The sequence below is a fragment of the Cavia porcellus genome, unplaced genomic scaffold (assembly GCF_034190915.1).
Source record: "Cavia porcellus strain 051 isolate PalLab524CR breed Dunkin Hartley unplaced genomic scaffold, mCavPor4.1 scaffold_3, whole genome shotgun sequence".
Lineage (NCBI taxonomy): Eukaryota > Metazoa > Chordata > Mammalia > Rodentia > Caviidae > Cavia > Cavia porcellus.
This window is the reverse complement of record NW_026947486.1, coordinates 61,613,537-61,625,755: the sequence shown is the minus strand read 5'-3', so window position 1 is coordinate 61,625,755 and position 12,219 is coordinate 61,613,537.

Sequence of the window (12,219 nt, the reverse complement as noted above, 5' to 3'; positions counted from 1 at the left end):
GGTTGTCTCTACTTTGTTCATTAGAATGCTTTGATAACAAATTATTTATTTATTTTAAATTAGAATTACTTAGTGTTGCATTCTAGAGCCATACTATCCTCAACCCCCTGATCTTTGATCTTGAAAGGTAGATAAGCCTTGTCAGGCCGAAGGGAGACCAGGCATTACAGAATAGATTTCCTTGGATGTTTGTCTTAGCATTGGTGGTATTTTTTAAATTGCTATGTGTTATTTCTGTTTCTTGATTCTTCCCAAAGGAAAATGTATGAAATAATTTCAAATAGTATTTTTTGTTAAACATGATTTGTACTGTTTTTATTTTGTAGTTCTGATGTGGAAAATTAGTCTGTAAGCTTAGATGATACAGTCTAAAAATTGTCAAAAAGTGCTGATAAAAATTATTGTATATTCTGAAAATGTTTATATTAAAGGTGTTTCAATTTTTAAAGTTACTTTTTGTAAGTGATCATTTTACTTCCAAAATGATTGTTCTAAGAGTGGGAAAGGCAACAATGAAACATTTTGTACCTAATATTTGTTGGGAGATCACACTGTAAAGCTTCAATAATTTCATTTCTTCTTCATCTCATATAGTAGAAGCTGGTACACTATCTTGAGCTCAGTGTCAGGTTAGAAAAATATGATCAACTAAACACTTGAAACTAAAGAAGGACAAAAATTCAGTGGTAGAGGGCCATAAAAGTTTATTAGCTTTAAATTTAACTTTTTATTAAATATTTTTACTCTAGTTTTCCCTTCTTGGGATCACCACTCCAATAAGCATTTTAATGCCACCATGGTATAGCACAAAATGCCGTAGCCTGAGAATACAAATTGGAGTATTCTGGTCCCAGTTGTACCATCAAGTTGCTTTGTGATCTTGTAAGAATGCCAGCAGAATCCCATGTGAAGTCACACAGGAATAGGAAATATTGGTTATAATTTCTTGGCCTGATAACCTTATCAAAATAAGTAAATTTCAATGATTATATACCTTTTAGTCAAGCCATTAAATAGGTAGGTTTTTTTGAGAGTTGAATAAAATAGTACATATGTGCTAAAAACTTTGGTTGTATTCATATGTAATAGAATTAATGCTACCAAAGAGAGTGAGATACTACTCAAATCAAGTTGTTTCATGAGACTATTGTAATATTATTTTAGCTGAATTTGTTGGTGCACACTTGTTATCTCCAGCACTCTGGATATGTAAGTTCCTTTTGGGCCACGTAGAAAGTTCAAGACCAGCCTCAAATATATACTAAGACTCTGTCCCAAAAATCCAGAAGAGGATTAGTTTATGCTATAGTATGAGCCCTCCATTTTTATTAGTACATACTACTTATATGTTATAGTGGATATCATTCTGGCATATTCATAGATAAATGTAGCACATTTTGGTTTGTTCTACCCTACCATTTCCTCCTTGCTCTGCTATCCCACAATCTCTTTTACAACCTCCTCATTTCTAATAGTTTCTCTTCTACTTTCTTTTCATTTTTTTAAAGTTCTACATATGAGAAAAATGTGATTATTTGTCTCAGTTGGGCTTAATTCACTTAATATCATCTCTAGCTCCATCCATTTTCTTGCAGGTTACATGATTTCATTACTTATAGCTGAATCATCAGTGGACGCATATAGCTAAGCTGTTACAAATTTCACTGCAATAAACATGCATATACAGATATCTCTGTTATACACTGTAATTCTTTTCAAGGAAGGATATATCTGGATCCCATCATAGCTCTATATTTACATATTGGAGAACAGGTAAACTGATTTTCATAGTGGCTGTATTAATTTACATTTCTAATAGTGGGGTAGAAAGGTTTCTCCTTACATCCTCACAGTTTTTTGTGTTGTTTTATTTTTGTATTTTTGATGATAGCCATTTTGAGCAGGGTGAGATAAAGTCTCAACATAGTTTCCATGCACAGTTCCTTAATGGTATATATCTTGAACTTTTTCATATTTATTGGACTATTCATTTTCAGAAATGCTTGCTCGGTCTATTTCCCCACGCATTGTTTCAGCTACTTGTTTAAAGATATTTTTTTGCTTATTTATATATTCTGAGTATTAATCCTATCATTCTATTGTCTTATCTTTCACTATTACGTGTTTGCTGTGTGAAAAGTTTTTAATTTGCTGTAATTCCTTTTATGAAATTGGTATTATTTCCTGCACTACCGGAATCCTATTCATGAAGTCATTAGTTGTGCCTACACCTTGAAGTATTTTGTGCTATATTTTCTTTCAGTAGTTTCAAATTCTCATGCCTTGTACTTAAGTCTTTAATATGTACTTTCAATTGATTTTTTCATAAGATGAAAGATTCAAATCTAATTTTGACCTTTTTTTTTACATAGATACCCAGTTTTTTCAGTACAATTTATTTAACCTTATTAGAACATGTTTGCAATACACAATGAAGACATTCATCATGGAGAAGTTTTTTATTTTGAACTGTATGTTTTGGCCACGTTGTGCAAAACCAGATGGCTATGCTTTCATGGATCTGTTCTGTTGTCATCTATTCTGTTGCATTGGTCCACTTGTTTGTTTTTATTCCAGTACCATGTTATTTGTGTTACTGTAGATTTGCAGTTTATTTTGAAATCAGATATTTTCATGCTTACAGCATTGCTCTTTTTGCTCAGGATTATGACTATCATAAGTCTTTAGTGTTTGCACAGTAATTTTAGAATTATTTTTCTAGTTCTCAAAGAATGTTACTGATATTTTAGTGGTAATTTTATTAATCTGTAGAAAACTTTGATAACATGACCACCTGAAAAATGTTAATGATGCTGATCCATCAGTTTGGAGGGCTTTCCATCTTTTAGTATCTTCTTCAGTTTCTTCCTTAGCTGTACTGTAAATTTCACAGTAGAAGTTTTTCACCTCTTCATTTACACTTATTTTTGAAGTGCTTTTATTTTTTGAAAGTACTGTGAATGGAATTATTTATCTGATTTCTTTTTTCAGTTGTTTCATTACTGGTGTATACAGAACAGATAATATGTTAGTCTAATGCAAAAATCTTCTCACAGAGCAAGACATAATCCTTAAGAATAACTTGACTTCTTAAGTATATTTAGCTCTATTTAAGTCCCTTGTGTTTTTTTCCCCTTGCCTAGTTGGCTCTGGCTACACTTTGAAGTTCTATGAAGATTATTGGGTGAGAGTGAATACTCATGTCTTATCCTTAACTTTAAAAGAAATACTTTCAGCTTTTGCCCAGTAAGCATTATGTTGCCTGCAGGATTGTTATATATGGCCCATATTATAAGCAGGTACGATCTTTGTATACCTAGCTTCATTGAGCTTTTATCATGAAGGAACATGGAATTTTGTGAAAGACTTTCTATGTTCAATTTTCCTATCAATGGGAAAAAAATCTGTAACATACAATAAAGGAATACACTTGGCTCATGGTTTCAGAGAGTTCATCCCCTGGCTGGCTGTCAACAAGGCATAAATTATATGGCAAGAGTGCCTAGTGGAAGAAAACTGCTTAGTTCATGACATCCAAGTAGAGGAGCAAGGGAGAATAAAAACGATACTATGTCCTACAAAGGCACTTTCTCAGTGACCTCTTTCAAACAAACCCCACCTCTTAAGAGCATATTTGGCTATAAATTAGCCAGTGGATTAATCCATTAATGCATATAACACTCCCATGATTCAGTCACCTTCCCAAAACCCCACCTCTGAATATCAGACTTTTGGGGGACATCTTAGATCTAAGCCATGAGTCTTTTTCTGCAACTTTTGAGATAAGGATATTATTTTAGCCTTTCTTTCTATGTGATGTATTAATATTTATTGATTTATGCATGTTGAATCATCTTTCTTTGGAATGTAACCAACTTGATTATGGAATAGAGTGTTTTAAATATTGGATTTAATTTGCGAGAATTTTGTTGAGGTTATATGAATTTTTGAAACAGGGGCTGGAGATTTAGCTCAGCGGCATAAGCACCTGCCTTGCAAGCAGGCAGTCGTTAGTTCGATCCCTGGTACTGATAAAAATGGAAAAAAAAAGACAAAAAAAATTTTGAAAGGATATTTGTATGTAGTTTTTTGTTGTAGAGTCTATCAGGTTTTGGTGTTAAGATAATACTGGCCTCATAGAATTAGTTTGGAAGTGTTACTTTGTATTGCTTGGAATACTGTGAAGGTTGTGAGTTAGAAAATGTACATATTTCAGAAATGCATTCTGTGGGGCATCTTATTCCTAGTTAAATCTTCAAGGATGCCTGCATTGTGCACAAAGTTCTGTCTTTAAAATTGCATATTGTCAAGGCCATTTATTAGGTCTCACAGAAGGTCCTTTTTGACTCTTTTTGGATCAATGTTAGTGCAGTGTCTTGTAACTGCTTTATATGTATTGGGCCAAACTGTCTAACAAGAAAATTTTGCTGTTGAGGGTTTTAAACCTTTTGTTAACAAGGACTAGGTCAGGCATGGTCGTGCACACTGGTAATCTTAGCACCTAGGAGGCTGAGCCAGGAGGATTGCCACAAGTGTGAGGTCAGCTTGGACTACACACATAGTGAGTTCCATTCTAGCCTACCTGGCAAAACACTGTCTCAATCCCCTCCAAAGTGAAACCAAGAATAACCTCCATAGAAAAATGAACCAGAAAAATGAAGGCATAATACTGATGAAAACAATAGCCTAGTATTTCTAAATTAGCTGAAAAAGACAACCTTTAAATTTTTGAAACAGGGGCTGGAGATTTAGCTCAGCGGCATAAGCACCTGCCTTGCAAGCAGGCAGTCGTTAGTTCGATCCCTGGTACTGATAAAAATGGAAAAAAAAGACAAAAAAAAATTTTGAAACAGAATAAATTAAAAGAACCAAGAAATAGATAAGAAAAATAAAAACTCATAGAACTAAGGAAATGATTACAAAATAATTATAAATAAATGAGAGTTGTGGCCATCAAAATATAAGGTGAATGCTTAAAAAATTATTATGATGAAAGACACATTGCCATTAACTCCCTCAAGATACTTCCCCTTATCTGGAACACACTTCCTGTAACATTCTCGTTACTTTCTGAAGCAGTTCTGAAAGTTCGCTTTCATGAGTGTCTTTATGAGGTGTGATTAAAAGTATAGTGAATACAGGCAGCATAACATCCAATGGAAAGGCAGATTCATAATATGGCAAGATGCCTTGTTGAAAGACTAGAGGCAACAGTGTTCAGAAGATACCAAGATCTATAGGTTCTCAAATGTAGGAGGGAGTGAACAATAACCCAAACACGTGAAGACAACTTAACAGTGAAAATCACCATATGAATTTCAGTATTAGTGGTGTTTAGATAAAGAAGAATGACCACTTCTTGATTTTAGTACTACCTATAACCCATGACTCGTGAGCATCTCATGTTGGGAAAAGATTTAGCCCCCAAGAGAAGAATGAATGCAGAAGTGACTGGTGGACATTTTCAGTCAGTGCTCATGCCAGCACTGCCCAGTGCTCATCTTTCTACCAGGACATGGAGGTCAGTAATGGAGATATTTGTAAGATAGAGTCTCTTTAGATGAGAAAGCTAGATAGGGCTAGCCAGAGAAACAGTCATACAGTAGTGACTAAGTTGGGAACAACTAGCCCTAGAACAATCCCTTCCCCCAAAAAGGCACTATTCTGGTTAAGGATATTGAACTAGGCATTAAGGGACCTGTGGGACAGTGAGACATAGGAGCATGCAGCAGCTTTGGTGTGATACAGCACTGGAGAAAAAGACACTGGAGCACTGTCAGTGTAGCCAATCTGCCACTACCTCCCGTTAAATGCCACTAAGCTCTGTGTCCTTGTGGGATCTCACTTACCACCCATCCTCCAAACAATGTGGAGAATGGCATCCTAGCTGGATTCCTTATACTGCCCAATAAAAGCTGCAGAACTATTTGGCTATGTGAACTACCTCCCATTAGCCCACAAATGCTACTGAATTCCAAGCAGCAGGGCTATCCTCCACTGAGCCCTAAACACCACTGAATTCATAGTCTCGATAAGAGAATACTTGTGAGAGTTTTGTACAAATTGAGAAAAGGAGCATGGTTGGAAAGTGTTGCATGGTGTGCTCACCCAGAGAGATGTACAAGAGGGATAGAAAGAGTAAAAAGGAGACATAAGCAGTTCCCAGGATTATCGTGTAGGGACAGGGACAAAGACTGAGGAATCCCCTCCAGAGATCAACAGAATACAAGGTGTCTGACCATTTCTTCTCAGCAGTTTTCACCTCCAATACAATTGAAGGAGTCAAAGTATAAGAGAAGAAGTCTAAAACTCAGGGCCAGTTACACTGACAAGAGCACAAATCAAACTTTGCAGACTTCTATCTCAGTGATCCATTTGAACACTTTGGCCTCTTCATTCATCAGTAGGCAAGAGTAAAAATAATTGGTGAATGAGCCCAAACACAAGTTGGCATATCTAAGCTCCTAGTTACAACCATAGTGGATTGAAGCTCCGCACCTCACAAATGCTGCACGGCAAGTTCTGTCCATTTTTTAACTATGGGAAAAGAGTTCATTCATTAAATTCTGACTGCAGTGTAACACAGAACTGAAAGGTCTATTTTGTATAATTGTATATCAGTGATTTTTCCATTTCTCCTTTCATTTAATATTATACATGTATTATATATTATGCATGTATAAATATATTTATTATATTCTTATAAATATTTATATATAATATAAATATTTAATATATTTAATATATAATTTTATATAAATATTATGCATGATATTATATATACATGTATATATGTATATATAATATATATTTAATATTATACATGTACATATATGAGATTAGAAATCATTTTTTATTTAGATTATATACAGTTGTACCTCAGTTCACAAACTCAGTTCTCTCAATGAGTCTGATTGCAAACCAAACTGAATGAGAACGAAATCAAATTTCTCCATATGGACAACATTGAATCCAACCACTGAATTTAATTTGATTCTCATCCAACTCGGACTGTAACCAGAAGCATGGAAAGAATCAAGTTCATGAACCAAGGTACCACTGTAGTATCTTTCATGGTCATATCTGGTTAGCCTTCAATAAAAATTGTGTATGGGGATTCAAACACCAACTTTCTATGAGCATATTAATTGGTTCCAGCCTTCTTACAGGTTTCCTCAGTCTCTAATTGCACTTGCATTCCCCTTTTTCCTTTGTCCCACCTCTAGGATAACCACCAATTCTCATCTACTCCCTCCCTCCATTGCAGATATAAAACTCTTTTTTAAAAATTGTATTTAAAGAGAAAAAAATAGTAGAAGAGTACAAGTGATACAGAATTTCAAGAAAATAAACATTAAGAAATCAAGTTAACAGATTACATATTGTCATCTTAGAAACAGTTGTTCGAGTTACAAAATTAAAGTATACAAAGTGGACATTCAAACAGTGAGATTGCAAACAGTTGTGTTCAGTGATCCAACAAAAGCTTAGTAATATGATCATCTGTCTTACACACCTAAACACACATGCAGTTGCATCCTTTGGAGCACTTTCTTTTCCTCTCTTTTTTACAATAACAATTACACATTTTGGGTTTTATCACTCTCACAGTTCTTATTACCTTTTTTGGGGGGGGAGAGAATAAAAGCAAATGTGACAAAACAAAGCAGAGTCCGTCAAAACAAAGGATGGACATAGTACATGATGTAAAAATAGAATAAAAGGTGATCAACAATGATTACCGTAATGCCCCTTGCTACCTTAAAAAGAATTGATGCCCATTCCGGTTGATTATTATTTTCTTTTAAAATCCTGTAATGTCTCCAATGCTTTGGTTTTATTCTTTACTGTTTAGTTCAATTTTATTTTAACTGCCAATTCTTCTTAAAATAGCAAGAGGCAGTATGGTAACCATTGTTGATCACCTTATATTTTGTTTTACATTATCTATTATGTCCATCCTTTTGATTTGACTGACTCTGTTCTGATATGTAGCATTTGGTTTTACTCTCTTCAAAAAAAGTAATAAGAACTGTGGGAGTAATAAAACCCAAAATGTGTAATTGTCATTGTACAAAACAAAAGAAAGTGCTCTAAAGGTTATAACTGCGTATATGTTTAAGTGTATAAGATAGATAATCATATTACTGAGTGTTTTTTGGATCGTTGAACAAAACTGTTTGCACTCTCACTGTTTGAAAGCCCACTTTATATGCTTTGATTTTGTAACTTGAACAACTATTTCTAAGACAAGAATATGTTATCTATTAACTAGTGATTTCGTACTGTTTATTTTTTAAATTTTGTATTACTTTTACCCTTTTTCTGTTTTTTCTTTTTCTCTTTAAATAAAAAAATTGCTTATATCATCAGGTATAATAAAATTGAACAAAACAGTACAAAACAAAACCAATAAAACCGAAACTTTGGAGATATTACAGGACTTCAAAAAAAGATAATAGTCAAACCAGAATGGGCATCATAGTGAATCTTATTGCCTTCAAAGTAGTTGTCTATACCCTCAAACTTGATACTATCAAACAGAATAGAGTAAAATCAGTCAAAACAAGATGGTGAGAGCAATACAGGGCTTCAAATCAAGTTAATAGGAAATCAAAAAGTTACTATAATATATCCTGCTTATTTTTTTAAATTTATTTTCCCTTAATTAAAAATAATTAAAAAATAAATTTTTAAAAAGAGAGAGACTGAGATAAAAGAGGACATAACAACATAACAACACAGGTCAGAACAGAACAATTTAAGCAACATAGTGTTTCATCACAAGATAACCCGACATAATAGTAGTTACCATAGTAGTTCTTTCCTTGAAATATTTGAGTATAACTTAGTATACTAGCATCAAACATATCAAGACAGTGTAAAACCATTCAAGAAGATGAAAGTAGTACGGGGTATTTAGAACCAGCTAACAGAAAATGAACAATGGTTTCTACATTATCTCTTTGCCTATAAAAAATTTTGTGTGTACTATCACATATAATAAAATCCAATAAGATACAACATAATAAAACCAGTGGTGACAGAAGAACAACAGTTTGATGGGACTTCAAAACAAGATGATATTAAATCAGCACTAGCTATTATGATGTCTTGTTTTCTTCAAAATAGCTGTTCATAACATCACAGACAATAAAACCATTCCAATTAATGAGTGAAAACATTATAAGGCTTCGGAGCAATACAATGGGGAATCATGATTACCACATACATTTATGTATTCATATCATCTCTTACACTAGGGTAACTATTCGGTATTCATACATGTGGGTTTAATTTATTTCACTTATGAGTATGGTCTCAAACTGCACCCATTTATTTATAAATATCTCAATGTGATCGTTCTTTATAGCTGAGTAGTACTCCATTGTATAAAAATAGTACCGCTTTTTTATCCATTCCTAAGTTGATGGACACTTAAGTTGTTTCCAAGATCTGGCTATTAAAAATTGTGCTGCTATAAACATGGGTGCTCATATATCACTGTGGTATGATGCTTTCAGTTCTTCTGGGAATATGCCTAGAAGTGGAATAGCTGAAACAAATGGGACTTCCAATCCCAGCTTTTTGAGAAATCTCCAGACTGACCTCCACACTGGTTGCAACACTCTACACTCCCACCAACAGTGTAGGAGAGTTCCTTTTTCCCCACAGCCTCTCCAGCATTTGTTGTTGGTGGTTTTCTTGATCCTGGCCATTCTTTCAGGAGTGAGATGAAATCTCAGTGTGGTTTTAATCTGCATTTCTCTAATGAGTGATGACACTGAACATTTTTTCATGTAATCGTTTGTCATTTGTATTTCTTCATCTGAGAATTATGTATTCATCTCAGATCCCCATTTTGGATTGGATCATTGAATTTTGAGGGTCTCATTTTTAAAAATTCATTATATGTCTTAGAAGTCCTTTGTCTGAGGGACAGTTCACTATGATTTTTTACAAGTTTTTGGGTTTTCTTTGCACTGTGCTGGAGATTTCTTTTGACATACAGAAACTTTTTAATAAGACATGATCCCAGTTATTGATTCTGGGAAGTATTTCACACGCAGTTTGATTTCTCTTCAGGAATTCTCTATGTACTCCTATGTTTTCAAGGTTTTTACCCAATTTGTCTTCCTATAGATTTAGTGTTCCTGTTTTAATATTTAGATCTTTGATCCATTTAGATTTTACTTTAGTACATGGTGATAGGCATGGGTCTAGTTTTACTTTTTGGCATATGGAGAGCCAGTTTTTCCAACACCATTTATTAAAGAGACTGTCATTCTTCCAGTGAACTTGTTTGGCCCCTTTATCAAAGATAAGCTGTTTTAGTGTATTTGTAGTTGTGGTTGTACCTTCTAATCTATTCCATTGATCTTTGGCTCTGTTTTGATTCCAGTACCATGTTGATTTTACTACAGTTGCTTTGTAGTATAACTTCAAGTCAGGGATTGTGATGCCTCCTGCCTTTCCTTTGCTGCTTAGAACTGTCTTTGCTATTCTAGGTCTCTTCTCACTCCAGATGAATTTTAGGAGTAATTTCTCGAGATCTATGAGGTATGTTGATGGTATTTTTATTGGGATTGCATTGAATCTGTATAACAGTTTTGGGAGCATGGCCATTTTCACAATATTTATTCTTGCTAGCCATAAGCAAGGGATGTCTTTCCATTTTCTGAGATCATCTTCAATTTCTTTATTCAGTGTAATATAATTTTCCCTGTTTAGGTCTTTCACTTCTTTCGTGCAAGTAATTCCTAAATATTTCATTTTTTTGGTTGCTAGTGTGAAGGATGTGGGTTCTCTTTTTTCTGTCAGTGATTTTGTTGTTATTGTATAGGAATGCTATTGATTTTTGAGTATTATCTGTCCAGCTACATTGCTGAATTTATTATATCTAAGAGCCTTTCAATGGATCTTTGGGTGTCTTCTATGTAGAGTATCATGTTGTCTGAAAACAATGATAATTTAACTTTTTTCCTATCTTTACCCCTTTTATTTCTCTCTCTTGTCTAATTGCTCTGGCTAGTATTTCCAGTACTATATTAAATAAGAGTGCTGATAAGGGACATCCTTGTCTTGTGTTAGATTTTAAGGTAAATGTCTTCAATTTTTGGCTATATAGTATGATACTGGCTGTTGGTTTGTCATAGATTGCCTTTATAATATTGAGGTAAAGATCATCTATGCCAATTTTCTGTAAGGTTCTTATCATAAATGAATGCTGAGTCTTATCAAAGGCTTTTTTGCATCTATAGAAATGATCAGGTGATTCTTACTTTTGGCTTTATTGATATGGTGGATTACATTTATTGATTTACATATGTTGAACCATCCCTGCATGCCTAGGATGAATCCCACTTGGTTGTGGTGTATAATCTTCTTGATGATTTGATGCATCCTGTTTGCCAATATTTTTTGAGGATTTTTGTATCTGTATTCATGAGGGAGATTGGTCTGTAGTTTTCTTTTTTAGTTGGGTCTTTCTCAGGTTTTGGTACTAGAGTAATATTTGCTTCCCTTTCAATTTCATTGAAGAGTTTGAGGAGTGTCGGCATTAGGTCTACTGTTTCATTTCTTGTAGAATTCTGCTGTGAATCCATTTGGGCCTGGGCTCTTCTTTGTAGGTAAGGACTTAATTACATTTTCAATTTCACTAGTACAAACTGGGTTATTCAGCAGTTTTACATCTTCTTGATCTAGCTTTGGTACTTCATATGTTTCTAGGAATCTGTGTATTTCTTCTGTGTTATCAAACCTTTGCAAGTAGAGGTTTTCGAAATAGGTGTTGAAGATCTTCTGTATTTCTACAGAGTCTGTAATGACTTTGCCTTTTTCATTCCTTATTGCATGAATTTGAGCTTTTTTTTCCTTTTTAAAATAAGGTTGGCTAGGGGCTTTTCAATTTTATTTATTCTTTCAAAGAACTGACTCTTTGATTCATTGATTCTTTGGATTATTTTCTTAGTCTCTATTGCATTGATTTCTGCTCTGATTTTTATAATTTGCTCACTTCTTTTGGCTTTGAGCTTGACTTGCTCTTCTTTTTCTAGCTGTTCGAAGTGTAGCATCAGGTTATTTATTTGTATTCGTTCTGATGTGGGAACTCAGTGCAATAAATTTTCCTCTGAGGACACCTTTTGTTGCATCCCACAGATTCTGGTAAGTTGTATTTGTATTCCTGTTTGCTTGTAGGTATTGTTTAATTTCCGCTGT